Consider the following 15638-nt stretch of genomic DNA (forward strand, 5'->3'; position numbering starts at 1 on the left):
AAATAAAACAAATACTAGTAGTTTTTAAGAAGATAATCTTGTTAACTTGAAAATCTGAAACTTACTGTTTTATTTTGTTAAATAATTTCAACTAGTATTTTAAAGTTTGTTGTGACCACACACACTAAGTGAAATTTTTCTTCAAAAACAGAAATAGGTAATAATTTTCAGAAGACAAGTTTAGGCTTATTTTAAAAATCTGATGCATGTTAAAATATGCATTGTTTCAGATTCACTCTTTCGGTAGTAGCTTTATGGAGATACAGTCTACCCTTAAAGAATACAACTTAGTGGTTTTTAGTATATTCACAGAATTGTACAACCATTACCACTGTCTAATGTTAACATATTTTCATCAACCCAGAAAGAAGCCCCATACCTATATTAATATGTCACTCTTCATTTCCTTTCCTCCCTAGTCCCTTACTACCTCTGGTCTACTCTCTGTTTTTATAGATTTATCTGTTCTGGACATTTCATGGAATCATACAACTTGGGGCCTTTTGTGACTGTCGTCTTTTACTTAGCATAATATTTTTAAGGTTCATCCCTTGAGGAAGGTATCAGTGCTCCAGTCCTGTCTATAGCTAAATATATTGCAAAGGGTTCTTGGACCCAGTTCCAGTGTGTGTATATGGAGGCTTCCCAATACCAACAGGCAGTTCTTGGATGCCAGCAAGGTGTCTGAGAATTCAACTCAATTCTGCTACTATTTATCTGGAGATAGAATCAGATTCCACAGGTAAAGGGCTCAGTCCCGCAAGACTGCCCTCCACTTCAGAGGCCAGTCAGAAGCCCAGGTGCTTGTGACCTACCAGCTACAAAGTGGAGGTTCCCTTGACCCTGTCCTTTGGTTTGATTAATTTGCTAGAATGGCTCACAGGACTGAAAATCCATTTACTCACTAGATTACTGATTTATTACAAAGGATATTAAAGGAAAGAATCAACAGCCAGATGAAGAGATGCATAGGGCGAGGTCCTGAACAAAGGAACTTCTCTGTTCATGCAGCTTGGGGCTTGGCATAGTAGCCCGCCGAAGTGTTCAGGTTCCGCAAGGTGGAAGCTCTCTGAAAAAAAGGGCTGATATGCTGTCCTTTGGGTTTTTATGGAGGCTTCATTCGTAGTCATGGTTGACTAAGTCATTGACTGTTGTCTATTGATTCAACTTAAAGCTCCCCTCCTCTCTCCGGAAATCAGGGGGCGGAACTGAAAGTTCCAATCCTCTGATCACGTGGCTGGTTCTCCTGGTAACCAGCCCCAACCCTTGGGAGGGGTCCAGAAGTCACATTATTATCAGAGTAGAAGGCATCTTTATGGCTTTCATCCCTTAGGAAATTGAAATTCCAACAGTTTGGGGGAGCTGTGAGCCAGGAACAGAGACCAAATATATATATATATATATATATATATATATATGTATTTTTTTTTTTTTTTTTTTACTATTTGCTCCTGAGCTAACATCTGTTGCCAGTCTTCCCTTTTTTCCTCCTTCTTCTCCCCGAAGTCCCCCAGTACCTAGTTGTATATTCTAGTTGTAGGCTCTTCTAGTTGTGCTATTTGGGACACCACCTCAGCATGGCCTAATGAGCGGTGCCATATCCATCCCCAGCATCCGAACCAGCAAACCCTGGGCTGCCAAAGCAGAGTGCGTGAACTTAACCACTTGACCGCAGGGCTGGCCCCGTGACCAGATATTTTTGAAAAATATATTTTGGTCATCTGAATGACCAAATATGTATTTTTTATACATCACAATATTGCGTCTGTTATATGTATATGCCACATTTTGTTTATCCATTCATCAATTGATGGATATTTGGATTGTGTCCATTTTTTGGCTATTATGAATAATGCTGCTATGAACATTTGTGTTAGTTATTGAGATTCACTTTTGAGCTTTCTTAGTGTGTTTTACATAGATAGAAACAGTCACAACTGATAAGTATATTCATTTTTGATATGAAAGATTCAAACAGTACATAAACATATATGTAAAATGTGAAGGTATTCCTTCATTCTTTGTATACCCTTTCATCCCCATCTTTTACCACTCTGGAGGTAACCACTGTTTACATTTTAGTGTTTATTCTTTTAGTGTGTTTATTAATATGTGTTAGCACACTTATGTATGATACATTAATTTATCTCTTTCTTACAAAACTATATTTATGCAGTTTATGTACCTCATTTCTAATGACTATCAAAATTCTATCTTGGTATTTTATTTTTTCTCTTTTGGGCATTTGGGCTGTTTTGGATATTTTTGCTAATATAAGTGCTGCTGTTATCATTGCTGTCATTATATAAATTATCTTTTTTGTGGTGGGGGCTTTATTTTTTTGATGTGGGTGGATGGTAATTGTGGAGGACGGATATAGTGGAATGAGTTGAGTGTTTGACAGTTGCATTTAAGTTGCCTTTAAGACATCAGACTGGAGATGTCCAGTAGGCTGTTGGGTATCTGAGTAGCACTAGGGATGGAGATTCGTGTTGGGGATATTCATTTGCATGTTACCAGTTTACCGGTAATAATTAAAAGTATGAATATAGGTGAAATTATCTGGTGAGTGGCTTTTCTGATGAGAAGACAAAACCTTGTGGAATGTTAATTTATACAAGCTTGGTGGAGGAAGAGAATTTAAAAAATTAAAGAAATTGTCCATGTCTAGCTTTTTTAGAGTTTTAACTGCTGTTGAGTTTTACTGAATACCTGTTGTCAGTCTACTGAGAAAATTATAGAAATTTTGCAATTTGTTTTTCCTATCAAGATAATTAATTATGAAACCACTTTTTACCATGGTATTTCTCCTTTTCTTAGAATAAACTTTTCTTGGTGATAGTGGGTATCTTGTTGCTAAAATGTTGTTAACTTAGGGCTTATAGTTTTCTTTTTAGCTTTGTTCTTAAGTTTTTGATCCCCAGCCATATTTGCCACTTAAAATGAGTTGATGCACCTGTAACCCACTTATATTTTGGGCCATTTGTAGTGGAGAGATTTAATCTTTGGTGAACAAGTTTGGCCCTGAGTTAACATCTGTTGCCAGTCTTCCTCCTCTTTTTTTTCTTTTCTCCCCAAAGCCTCAGTACTTAGTTGTATATCCTAGTTATAGACCATTGTCGTTCTTCTCTGTGGGATGCTGCCACAGCACGGCTTGATGAACGGTGGCAGGTCTGTGCCCAGGATCTGAACCAGTGAAACCCGGGCTGCCGAAGCAGAGTGCACGAACCTAATCACTTGGCCATGGGGCCGGCCCTGAGATTTAATTTTTGAAAGTTTAGAAAAATTTATTAGGGGCAATACCTTGTGTTATTGTGTGTGTTTTCTGTTGCATTCTCTGTTAATGGTCTATTGTTGCTTCAGTTGTGACATTTTGTTTTTAGTTAGTATTTATTAGTTTAAACTTTATGATTCATTAAAATATTTTTTAATCTCTCAGTATTTGTTGGGTATTTTGAATGTGAGAAACACTTGGATTAGCTTAAATAGTAAGTAAATGAATTGGTAGGATACACAGAAAAGTAAGGAAGAGAAGACTCTGTTTTTATAAAGGGCCAGATCTTGTGGAAGAAAAGAATAGGAAATCACCAAACACTAGGCCTTCCTGAAGAGCAAAACAAACCAGACCTTATAGAAACTTGAACATAGTTCAGGACTTAGAAGTTGCTGCTCTAGCATTTGGTTTACCTTCTTGTGATTTTCCTTGCTAGGGGAGTTAAAACAAGGAAGGCCGAATGCTCAACCAATGGTAATTTTGCCTCCCAGGGGACATTTGGCACTGTCTGAAGATTGTCAGAGCTGCCGGCAGGGTGCTACTGGTATCTAGTGGGTAGAGGTCAGGAATGCTGCTGCTAAACGTCCTCCATACACAAGGCAGCACTCCCACAATGAAGAATTTATCTGGTCCAACGCGTTAATAGTGTGAGGTTGGAAAACTTTGTTATAGTCACTATATGTTGGCTACTCTTGTGTCAGGAACCCACCCTTGATCTAATCAGCTATGTGGAGCATAGCAGGGTTAGGAGGTTCAGAGTGTAACTATTTATGAACTCCCTGAGGCTTTTTTGTTTTTTTTTTAAGCACTCGTGGACATGGTAAAATTTTCAGAAAGGGTTTATGAACTTGACGAGTGACTAGACTCAGATTTTCAGTAAATATTTCTCTTATCTCTTGTACGTGGCAAAAGGATTGTGCAGTTGAAGTGGAATAAGAATTGGTAGGTTGGGACTGGCCCCATGGCATAGTGGTTAAGTTTGGCATGTACTGCTTTGGCAGCCTGGATTTGCTGGTTTGGATCCTGGGCATGGACCTACGCCACTTGTCAGCCACGCTGTGGCGGCAACCTACATACAAAATAGAGGAGAATTGGCGCAGATGTTAGCTCAGGGCGAGTTTTTCTCAGCAAAAAAAAAGTAAAGAATTGGTCAGTCATTGGAGTTAAGGAGATTAAGGGCCTATGGTCATTCATGTGAACTTTATAGCCCATAATGATGGTAATAGTTTGGTTTGAGAAGAAAACTATGGTTGAAAAGTTTTTGGTGGTCAGTAGATTACTACACTGAAGAATGATAGAACATAAGAGCAGAATGGCATAAACCTTAAAAGAAAAGTGGAAAGAATTTTGCAAAGGGTTGAAAAATGGCTGTGGCTGGGAACACTGCAGGTCCCTTGATGTGATATAACCTGCTTAGGAGGTGTATCGGTTCCTTTGTCTGCCATAACAAATTACCACAAACTTGATGGCTTTACAACAAAAATTTATTTTCTTATAGTTATGGAGGCCAAAAGTCAGAAATCAGGGTGTATGCATGGCCATGGTCCCTCCATAGCCTCTAGAGGAGAATTCATTCCTTACCTCTTCCAGGCTACCTTTTCATTCTGGAGCTTGTGACCACGTTACTCCAGTCTCTGCTTCTGTTTTCACATCTCTCTGTCTGTTTCCATATGTGTGTCTCTTTTAAGGATACTTGTTACTGGATTTCGGGCCCACCTGGATAATCCAAGATGATCTCATCTCAAGATCCTTGATGTAATTGTTGCAGATAACTTTTTTCCACATAAGATCACATTCACAAGTTCCAGGAATTAAGATGAGAACATATTTTTGGGGGGCTACTATATAGCTGGAGAGTTTTGGAGAAAAAGGAATAGTTTGGAGAGAACCATTTTTTGCTTTAAGCTAGGAAGTAGAATTTGCATTATGTGAAGAAATTGAAGGTAGAAAGCTTATTTTAACTGGGAAAAGGTTCATGTGGGCCCTTTTGGGAAGAGTTAAGAAAGAGGGAGATAAATAGTGAAAGGAGAGTCAGGAGAAAGATAGTAAGAGAAGAGATAACCGACATGAGAAACTTTAAGACTGTGGATCTGTGCAGATTGAAGGTCTTCATGTGAGAAGTCTGATGCTATTGGTAGACCTTGTGGTCTTTGTTTTGTGCCAAGTTCAAGCTGAGTTTTGCTGAAAAGTTACTCTGTTGTCTTAGAAGTGAAATCTTTCCCAGCTGGTTAGATGGCTTTCTGAATTTGCACCAGTGTTTTATGGAACTGAAGAGGCTTTTGTAATAGCTTGGGGAAACAGTCCTTTAATAAATTATTTTGAAATTGAAAGGTGTGCTGAGCTGAAATCTTCTGGGGGAATTACTGCACCTTGAAATGACTAGAAGTTTTCCAGTGATGTTTGATATACCAAGAGCAGATTGGGTGTAATAGTCTAGGGTTGTGAAGAGGAAAGGGTGTTTAATTTTAAGAAGTGTTTTTTTGGTGGTGGGGGTGGTTACACTGAGGTGATAGGGTAATTGTTTTTGTCTGACTGGTTGATGTCATATATTAATAAAACTCCTAAAATTCAATCTATCTTTGTGTTCCTTTTATCAGTTTTACTTGGTAGTGGTAGACCATTTGGCTATGCTTATGTTCTGTTAAGAATGCTAATTTGTTTTAATTTAGACTTTTCATATCTCTTTTTGTATATGAGGTTAGAAGTGTGTGTATGTGTGTGTGTGCTTGTGCACGTTGTACACATGTGCACACTAATTTTGACATCAAAACAGATTTTCTATTATTTTGGGTAACTTTCACTGCATTCTGAAACAGAAGAATTATCAGTTCTTTGAAAGCAGAGCTTTCTCTCAATCTGGAACACTTTTTGGCCTGTGGTGGGAATATGCTTAATGCATTCAAGGAATAGCAAGGGGGCCAACATAACTGGATCACAGTGAGCGGGGCAAAACTAGGAAGTAGTTAATAGTTAACATCGAGCCTTTGCTTTCACTCTGATTGAGATGGGAAGTCACTGGAGGGTTTTGAGCAAAGAAATAACAGAGCCTGACTTAAATTTTAAAAGGATCACCTTGCATGTTGTGTTGAGAAGAAGCTGAAGGGGAGAGGTAGTGGAGGGACAAGGCTGAAGGCAAAGTTAACCAATTAGGAAGCTGTTACAAAAGTCCAGATGAGGGATAATGGTGGCTTGGACCAGGGTAGGTAGTGGTAGAGATGTCAGGCGGTCAGATTTGGATGTGTTTTGAAGGTAGACAGGATTTGTTAATGATGGCTTGATTGGATATGAATTTTAAGAGAAGAGTTGGGGATGACTCCAAGGTTTTGCACCAAATGATTAAAGGATGAACTTGCTGTTTACTGAGATGAGGAAAATCCGTTGGAAGCTTTAGGTTTAGGAGGTGAGATTAGGAGTCCGAATATTGATATGTTAAAATTGCAGGTATTTAGTAGCCCAATAAAAATCTCTCTCTGGATAGTATTCCTACGAATTAAAATTTTTTAAATCTTGAGTTGTAGTCTCTTGCATTGCCAGAGTCTTGTATCTGTTTTCGTTTTCTTTGACCTGTTGAGTCAATAGGGTAATGAATTTTCAGAACTTCCATTTTGGTGAGATTTTAAAATGTGTTTTATGTGTACTCTAAGTTTAAAAAATGGCTAAAACCTTTATATGCTAATAAAGCAGACCTCTTGAATGCCAGGAGAAATTGACAGAAATGCAGTAAGAATGGAGAACTTCTTAAAAATTTTCAAAGTAATACATGTATATTGTTGTTAAAGTCAAATTGCACTAAAAGCCCTATAATGACAAATATTGCACTCCTCACCATTCCCCTTCTCCAAGTACCTTTTTCCAGAAGCTACTGCTTTCACTTTTCTAATTGTTTCTCTTAGTATCTAGCTCCATATTTTTGGTGGTATGCAATAACTGCTGTATTTTGATTTATCAATTTCAGGTGTTACTGACTTTCGGCCTCTGTAGTTAGAATTTAGTTCTCCTACTCTCTTTCCTGTATCCCCTTAGCAGAGTTATATTTCAGTTATTGGTTAAGCCAATAATAATGAGTGGTGTTATAAGTGTGTAAATATTGTTTATTGCTGAGCTAACTATTCTTCTGAAGCTATATTCTCCGCCCCCCCCCCTTTTTTCCCCTGGAGTTAATAATTGCTTCACTTTTCTTTTACCTGATTTTCTAAGATGCTAGGGCGTTTTTTTTCCCCCCCAAATGTCGCATGCTTGGCAGTAATACCCATACTCAAACATCAGGTCCAGTTCCTTCCCCATCCTACCCCTACTAGCCTCAGGGTTACTTTTGGGATCCATCTATTTCACTGTGGGTTGGTTGCTCTTCTGGCCTGTTCTCCAAAGTGTTTTAGCAGTTAATGCTGCCAGCAGCAGCAACATTACCCCACATTCTCACCAACACTTTGTGTTCTCAAACTTTTAAATTTTAGCTATTGTGGTGGTTGTCCATTGCCTTTTCCTTCTTCGTTGTCATTGCCTTTGCCATTGTCTTTGTCCATTTTTTTCTTCGATTGGCTGTTTCATTGATTTGTAGGATTTTTTTTTTTTTGGTGAGGAAGATTCACCTGAGCTAACATCTCTGCCAGCCCTCCTCTATCTTGTATGTGGGATGTCTCCACGGCATGGCTGACAAGGGGAGTAGGTCTGCGTGTGGGATCCAAACCTGTGAACCCATGCCGCTGAGGTGGAGCACATGGAACTTGAATCACTCTGCCATAGGGCTGGCCTCTAGGATTTGTTTTTACATAATCTTTGGATACTCATCTTTTGTAGTGCGTTTCGCCTTTCACATTTTATGTCTTTAGTTAGTCCATTTGGCATTGACTTTAGTATATGATATGAGGTAGGGATTTGGTTTCCCGTTTTTCCCCGTATGATAACCAGTTGTCCCAGCACTATTTCTTTAAAAATCTATTTTCCAAGCTGTGGTACTATCTATGATAAACCAATTGACTATATATATATATATATATATATATATATGAATATGATTTCCTGGCACTCTTATTTTGTGTCATTAGTCTATTTCTTTGGTCTATTTGTCTATCCCTAAATGAGTATCACAGATTACTGTGGTCTTACAGTTAAGTGTTGATATCTGGTAGGACAAGTTCACCCACTGTGTGTTTTTTTTTAACTGAGATTTCTTACGGTTTGTGTAGGATAGGTTTTCTTAATTTCCAAACATTGGGCATTTTCTATGTAGAGTTTTGGGGGTTATTCCTTTCTAGAAATAACACGTGTTAGCAAGGTTTCGGAGAAATGGGAACCCTGTGCACAGCTGGTGGGAATGTAAATTGGTGCAGCCATTGTGAAAAACAGTGTGGAGGTTCCTCAAAAAATTAAAAATAGAACTACCATACAATCCAGCAATTCTACTTCTGGCTGTTTATCTGGAAAAAATTAAAAACTAACTTGAAAAGATAATATGCACCGCTATGTTCATTGCAGCGTTATTTACAATAGCCGAGATATGGAAACAACCTAAGTGCCCATTGATGGATGAATGGATAAAGATGTGTGTGTGTGTGTATACACACACACTATGGAGTATTACTCAGCCATAAAAAGAATGAAATTTTGCTATTTGCAAGAACATGGATGGACTTGGAGAGTGTTATGCTAAGTGAAATAATACAAAGACAAATACTGCATAAATTAGGTTCCTGGACCCAGTTTCCATGAGTATGTGTGGAGGGGGGAGGCTGGCTTCCCACACAACACCAAACAGTTCTGACACCAGCAAGGTGTCCTACAGTTCGAGTCAGTTCTAACGCTATCCACTTGAAGATAACTTCAGATCCCACAGGTTAAGAGTTCAGTCTGCAAGACTAACCTCCCACCCCCCACCCTCCGCCCACATACACCCTTCAAACACCAGCCAGTTGCAAGCCCAGGTTGTTACCTGTGCTTCTGAGCAACAGGCTACAGACTGGAGATTCCAGTGACCCCCTTCAACTCAGAATGCCAGTCTCAAGCCCAAGTTGTTACCTGTACTTCTAACTGACTGCCTCTAAATCAGAGGTTCCCACAACCCCCTCCTCTGGTTTGATTAATTTGCTAGAGTGTCTCACAGAACTCAGAGGAACATTTTACTCACTAGATCACCTGTTTATTATAAAAGGATGTAACTCAGAAACAGCTAGATGGAAGATATGTGTAGGGCAGGGTATGTGGAAAGGGCTCGGAGCTTCCGTGCTTTCTCTGAACATGCCACACCCTCCAAATCTCCATGTGTTCACCAACTCAGAAGCTCTCCGAACCCTGCCTTTTTGGGTTTTTATGGAGGCTTCATTACATAGGTGTGATTGATTAAATTGGTGATTCATGCAACCTCCAGCCCTTCTCTTTTAACCTAACAAAAGACACCTTCATCACTCTCAACACTTAGGAAATTCTAAGGGTTTTGGGAGCTGTGAGCCAGAAACCATGAATGAACACCAAATGTATATGAGAAATATATTTTGGTCATCTGAATGGCCAAATATATATTTTTCTTGCAAATCACATCATCACACCGTATGATGTCACTTATCTGTGGAATAAAAAAAAAACCCAAGCTCATAGATACAGAGAACAGATTGGTGGTTCCAGAGGTGGGGGATGATGAAAGATACAAACTTCCAGTTAGAAAATAAGTCATGGTGATATAATGTACAACATGGTGACTATAGTTAATAATACAATATTGCTTATTTGAAAGTTGCTAAGAGAATAGATCTTAAAGGTTCTGATCACAAGAAAAAAATTTTTTAACTGTGTAAGTGATGGGTATTAACTAGACCTATTGTGATGATCATTTCACAGTGTATACAAATATCAAATCATTATGTTGTACACCTGAGACTAATATAGTATGTCAGTTATACCTCAGTAAGATAAAAAATACTTACTACAAAGCTGCAGTAATTGAGACTGTGTAGTACTGGCATAAGATCATATGGATCAGTGGAACAGAATTGAGAGTCCAGAAATAAATGCGTATATTTATGGGCAATTGATTTCGACAAGAGTGTCAAGACAATTTAGTGGGTAAAGAATAGTCTTTTAACAAGCGGTGCCGGGACAATTGGATATCCACATGCAGAAGAATGAAAGTTTTACCCCTGCATCACAGCATATACAAAATGAACTCAAGATGGGTCAGAGATTTAAGCGTAAGCTAAAACTTTCAGACTCATGGAAGAGAACATAGATGTAGATCTTCCTGGTGTTGGATTAGGTAATAGTTTCTTAGATATGACACCTGAATCACAAGCAACCAAAAAAAATATATGTAATTGGACTTCATCAAATTAAAACTTTTGTGTATCAAAGGATTCTATCAAGAAAGTGAAAAGGCAACCAACAGGATTGGAGGAAATACTTGTAAACCATACATCTGACAAGAGTCTAATATCCAGGTAAAGGAACTGTTACAGCTCAGTAATAAAAAGAAAAGAACCAATTTAAAAAATGAGGACAGCATTAGAATAGACATTTCTCCAAAGGAAAGATGCTCAATGTAGTCATTAGTAAAATACAAATCAAAATTATGAGATACCACTTTGCACCCAAAAAGATGACTAAAATTTAAAAAGATAATAATGTTGACAGGGATGTAGAGAAATTGGAACGCTTGTACGTAGCTGGTGGGAATGTAGAAAGAGTGATGCAGCTGGTTTGGAAAACAATCTCTCAAAAGTTAAACTTAGAGTTACGATATGGTCCAGCAATTATGCTTCTAGGTATATCCAAGAGACTTGAAAACGTGTTCACATAAAAACTAATTCACGATTGTTCATAGCAGCATTATTCATGATAGCTAAAAAGTAGAAGCAACCCATTAAACAATTGATAGATAAACAAAATGTTATATATTCATACACTGGACTATATAGTATTCAGCCATTAAAAACAAGGTGTTACTGATACATGCTACAACGTTATTTGAACCTTCAAAGAACATTATGCTAAGTGAAGTAAACCAGTCACAAAAGGCCACATGTATGATTCCATTTATGTGAAACGTCCAGAATAGCCAAATCCATAAGGACAAAGTAGATTTGTAGTTGCTGGGGCCTGGAGGGAAGGGAGAATGGGGAAAGACTGCTAATGGGTATGGGGTGATGAAAATATTCTGGAATTAGATAGTGGTAATTGTTGTACACTCTGAATATGCTGAAAACCACTAAATTGTACACTATCAAGAGGTGAATTTTATGATCTAGGAATTATATAGGAATTATAAAATTGTTTTTAAAAAATCACTTTAATCTTAAAATATGTTGAGTGATGTACAATCTAAATATTTTAATGATTAAAATTTGCATTTTATTATAAAGCACTGCAGGCAACTGAGTGTAGTCTTAAATTCTCAGGTACTTTCTAGCATGTATCTTGTAATCTATAGTAAAATATAATTGTTATTGTGGGTTTTCTGAAGTGGTCATTTTAAGTAAAGTTTGATTATTATTTTTTGGCCCCAACGTTGATTTCATTACTATTATATTAATAAGCCAGCTTTGGATTGTCATGGGGGGTCTTGTCAACTTGTTAACAGGTTAGAGAATGCATTTTGGTCCTTGCTTGCAAGATTATATTTAATAGAGTGAGGGTTATTAAGTTGTGTAATGCTAGATTAGTGATGATTTAATATGTAGGGCAAACTGAAGTGAAGTGATACCTAGCATACCTCAACAGGTGATTGGCAATTTCTGCAGAATTGTGTATCAGTCTACCTCTTTCCTAAGGTGGCTCCCAACTGCCAAATATTGTATTAAAATATTTAGAAATTGGGAGAAAAAGAAGTAAAGTAAGGTAATTCATTATTTTTAAAATTAGAATTCTTAGTGTTAATAAAGGAAATTAAATGAGCTTTCTCTGTTTTTTCAAGTTTTTATCCCTCTTGAGACTTAATCTTTGGTAAGTTTTGAGCTTCCCAGAAAATAAAATTAAGTGCAATGTGTATTAGTCGGTTGTCACTGTGTGAGAAACTCCCCTAGAACTCAATGGCTTAAAACAGCAATGAATTATTCTTGCTTACACATCTCTAGAGCAGCTGTGGATTAGGTTTAGCTAGGCGGCTGTGGGTGCAGGTGGGCTTTCCTTCTCCCTGTGGGTTGTGCTTAGCACATCATTTGGGGTTTGGCTCATTTCTACTCTTTGTGTTTATTCTGGGGCCTAGACTGAAGGGGCAGCATCTACCTGGTGAAACTTCTCATGGTGATGGCAGAGCTATAAGAGGACAAGCCCAGCTGCACAAAGACAGTTCAAACCTCTGTGTGCATCCTTTCTGCTAATGTCCTGTTGGCCAAAGCAAGTCAGATGGCCAAGGCTATGGGGGCAGGGAAGTTGACTCTGCCCACCATGAGGCCAAAGTAAGGCATGTGGCCAAGCTCAGCATCAGATGGGAAGGAAAATATACTCCTTCCATGGAGGTCGGGATTGGAGTAGGAGGTAGTGGTTATTTTTGAAGAAAAACAAAATCTGCTATATGGTGCAAAAATGAGATAGTGATCATATTGCAGTTGTGTTATATTTTGCATGAAACAGTGAAAAATTGGAGCAAGGCCATTTACTTAGTCTAGCTTAGTCTCAGTTGTTTTAATATATCAGTTAATAAGACCATACTATTTTTGTATTCTCTTGTTTTTTTAATAGATTGTTTTACTTTAGCTATAGATTTTTTTTTTTAAAGATTAGTTCCCAAACACACAGGACGTTATTAGAAGCATCATTCATTGGGAGCATCATCAATCAACTTAAAGAAAAAAGTGATATGTGCTTTCCATTTTAGTAAGGTAAGTGGCTTATACTTTCATCATTTAGCGCCTTCCAAGATGATAGTCAGTGTGACAAACATACTTCGTATTTTCAGAGAAATTTAACATATTTAAATTTCTTGGCAAGGTTATATGTCTACTTAATAAAACATTTAAGTGGGTATCTAGTGAAGAGTAAGCTTTTTTCACACTGTCACTTGGTCCTGTAGTTCTGTTTCCCAGAAATCTCACTATTACTAGTTTCTTTTGTATCCTTCCATACCTATTGTGTGCATCAGCAAGCATATATTTCTATACATGTTCCTCCTCCCACTCTCTCTCCTTTCTCTCTTCACACAAAGGGAAGTACACCCTGTTCTGCACCTTGCTTTTTTTGGTTTAACAGTGTTTCTTGGTTGTAGGTCCATATCGGTTACTTATAGGTCTGTTTTTTGGATGGCTTTATTAAAGTGTAATTTATATACAGTAAATTGCACCCTCTTAAAATGTACAATTTGGTGGAGTTTGACAGATTTACAGACTCTTAGAGCCACCATCACAATCAAGATACAGAACATTTTCATCACCTCCAAAAGTCTCTCTCTCCCTCCACTCCTGACCCCAGGCAATGACTCATCTGCTTTCTTTTTATGTAGATTAGGTTGCCTTTTTTAGAATTTCAGAAAAAATGGAATTATGCATTATGTACTCTGTGTCTAGCTTTTTTCACTCAGCATAATGACTGAGTTTCATTCATATTGTTCCAAGTAGTTGTTCCTTTTGATTGCTGAGTAGTTTTCTATTATACTGATAGACCACATTTTGTTTATCCAGTTCCCCTGACTTTTGGGTTGTTTTGAGATTTTGGTTATTGTGCATAAAGCTGCACTGAAGATTTTTTTCCTCCCTTTTTGTCCCCAAAGTCCCCCAGTACACAGTTGTATATATATTATAGTTGTAGGTCCTTCTAGTTGTGGTACATGGGACGCCACTTCAGTGTGGCCTGATGAGCGATACCATGTCCGTGCCCAGCATTTGAACCAGTGAAACCCTGGGCCGCTAAAGTGGAGCGCACAAACTTAACCACTCGGCCACTGGGCCAGCCCCTGCATTGAAGATTTTTGAACAAGTTTTTATGTGGACATAGGTAGAATGGGTGTGGTTCTTGGCTAAAAAAATCTTTGTCTACCTCAGAGTCTCAAAAATTTTCACCTTTGTTTTCTTCTGGAGTTTTATAGTTTTACATTAATGTCTGTGATCAATCTCAGATTATTTTTGTGAGTTGTATGTAAAGGACTGATGTTCTTTTTTTTTTTTCCCAGTTGGATATCTAGTAATTCCAGCACCATGTTTTTCATTCTTTCTTTTCCCCATGGACTTGCTTTGGCACTTTTGCCAAAAATTAATTGACCATAAATGTATGCATCTATTTCTGGATTCTCTGTTCCGTTGATCTCTGTTCCGTTGATCTCTGTGTCTGTCCTACTGTCCAGATTATACTGTCTTGATTACTGTAACTTTATAGTAAATCTTGAAATTGGTTAGTGTCAGTATTGGAAATTTGTTCTTTTTTAAAAAAAGTCTTTGACTATTGTACACGGTTTTTGCCTTTCCACATAAGTTTTAAAATCAGGTTGTCAATTTCTATATAAAAAGCCTGGGGGAATTATGCCTGGAATTGAGTGGAATCTCAACTCTACTTTGATGTGATTGCGTGGTATTCTATTGCATAAATGTATCAACTATGTAACCAGCTTATAGTGATGGTTGTTTGTTGGGGATTGAATCTATTCATGCAGTGTTGCAGAGAATTTTGTATTTGCTGTATTTGTGTCTTTGTGCACTTGTGCAAGTATATCCATAATATTAAGTCCTGGAAATGGAATTGTTTGAAATTTAGCATTTATAATTTTGATAGATGTTGCTAAGTCGTCCTGCATAGACCTTGAATGGGAGAGTACCTATTACAAACCTTTGCCAAGACTGTGTTGTTAAACTTCTTGATCTTTGGCCAGTCTGATAGGTGGGAAAAATGGTGTTTTGTTCTCGTTTTAACTTATTTTATTCTTTATTATCACACCAGCCATCTGTGGTTTCTTTCTTGTGCACATGTTATGGTGATTAGCTCTTGCTATTTCTTGCCAGTATTTTTCCTCTAGTTTTTTCTCTCAAACTTAGCTTCTGAATTTTCTGACAGGGCTTGAAACCTTTTCCCACTCTGAAAATAAATATTAAAATTCTCCCACATTTTAATGTGTTCTTTTATGTTTCAATTTTTAATGGTTAAATTTTTCCTGGACATAAATCGCCTCACTCTTAAACCAAAATTACTCAGATGGTTACCCAGTTGTACTAACACCAATTGTTGAACAATCTTTTCTTCATTAATTTGAAATTAATGAAATTAATACTGTCTTTATCTTTACTAAATTCCCTCATGCTTTTGGGCCTATTTTTGGAGTCTCTGTGCTGTTCCATTAATCTGTGGTCTATCGATATGTTGGAGCTAAATTGTTAATTATTACAACGAAGTGTATTTTAATATCAGCAAGCACAAATCTACACCCCATTACTTTTTAAGTTGATTTGTGTATATG

General features: G+C 37.5%; 1 protein-coding gene across 18 annotated transcripts in view; it reads left to right on the top strand.

Moving 5' to 3' along the window:
• The window catches only part of ESCO1 (establishment of sister chromatid cohesion N-acetyltransferase 1), an 81683-nt gene that overhangs the window by 4453 nt on the left and 61592 nt on the right, over nt 1-15638 (top strand). For 10 of the 18 annotated variants that reach the window (XR_011420956.1, XR_011420955.1, XM_070220756.1 and 7 more), the window contains one exon: nt 12978-13080. The exons of the other annotated variants lie outside the window; for them this stretch is intronic. The gene's annotated coding sequence lies outside the window, so the exon portion shown is untranslated. The remainder of the gene's footprint in view (nt 1-12977; nt 13081-15638) is intronic. 18 annotated transcript variants of the gene reach the window in all.

Source organism: Equus caballus, chromosome 8 (assembly GCF_041296265.1).
Source record: "Equus caballus isolate H_3958 breed thoroughbred chromosome 8, TB-T2T, whole genome shotgun sequence".
NCBI lineage: Eukaryota > Metazoa > Chordata > Mammalia > Perissodactyla > Equidae > Equus > Equus caballus.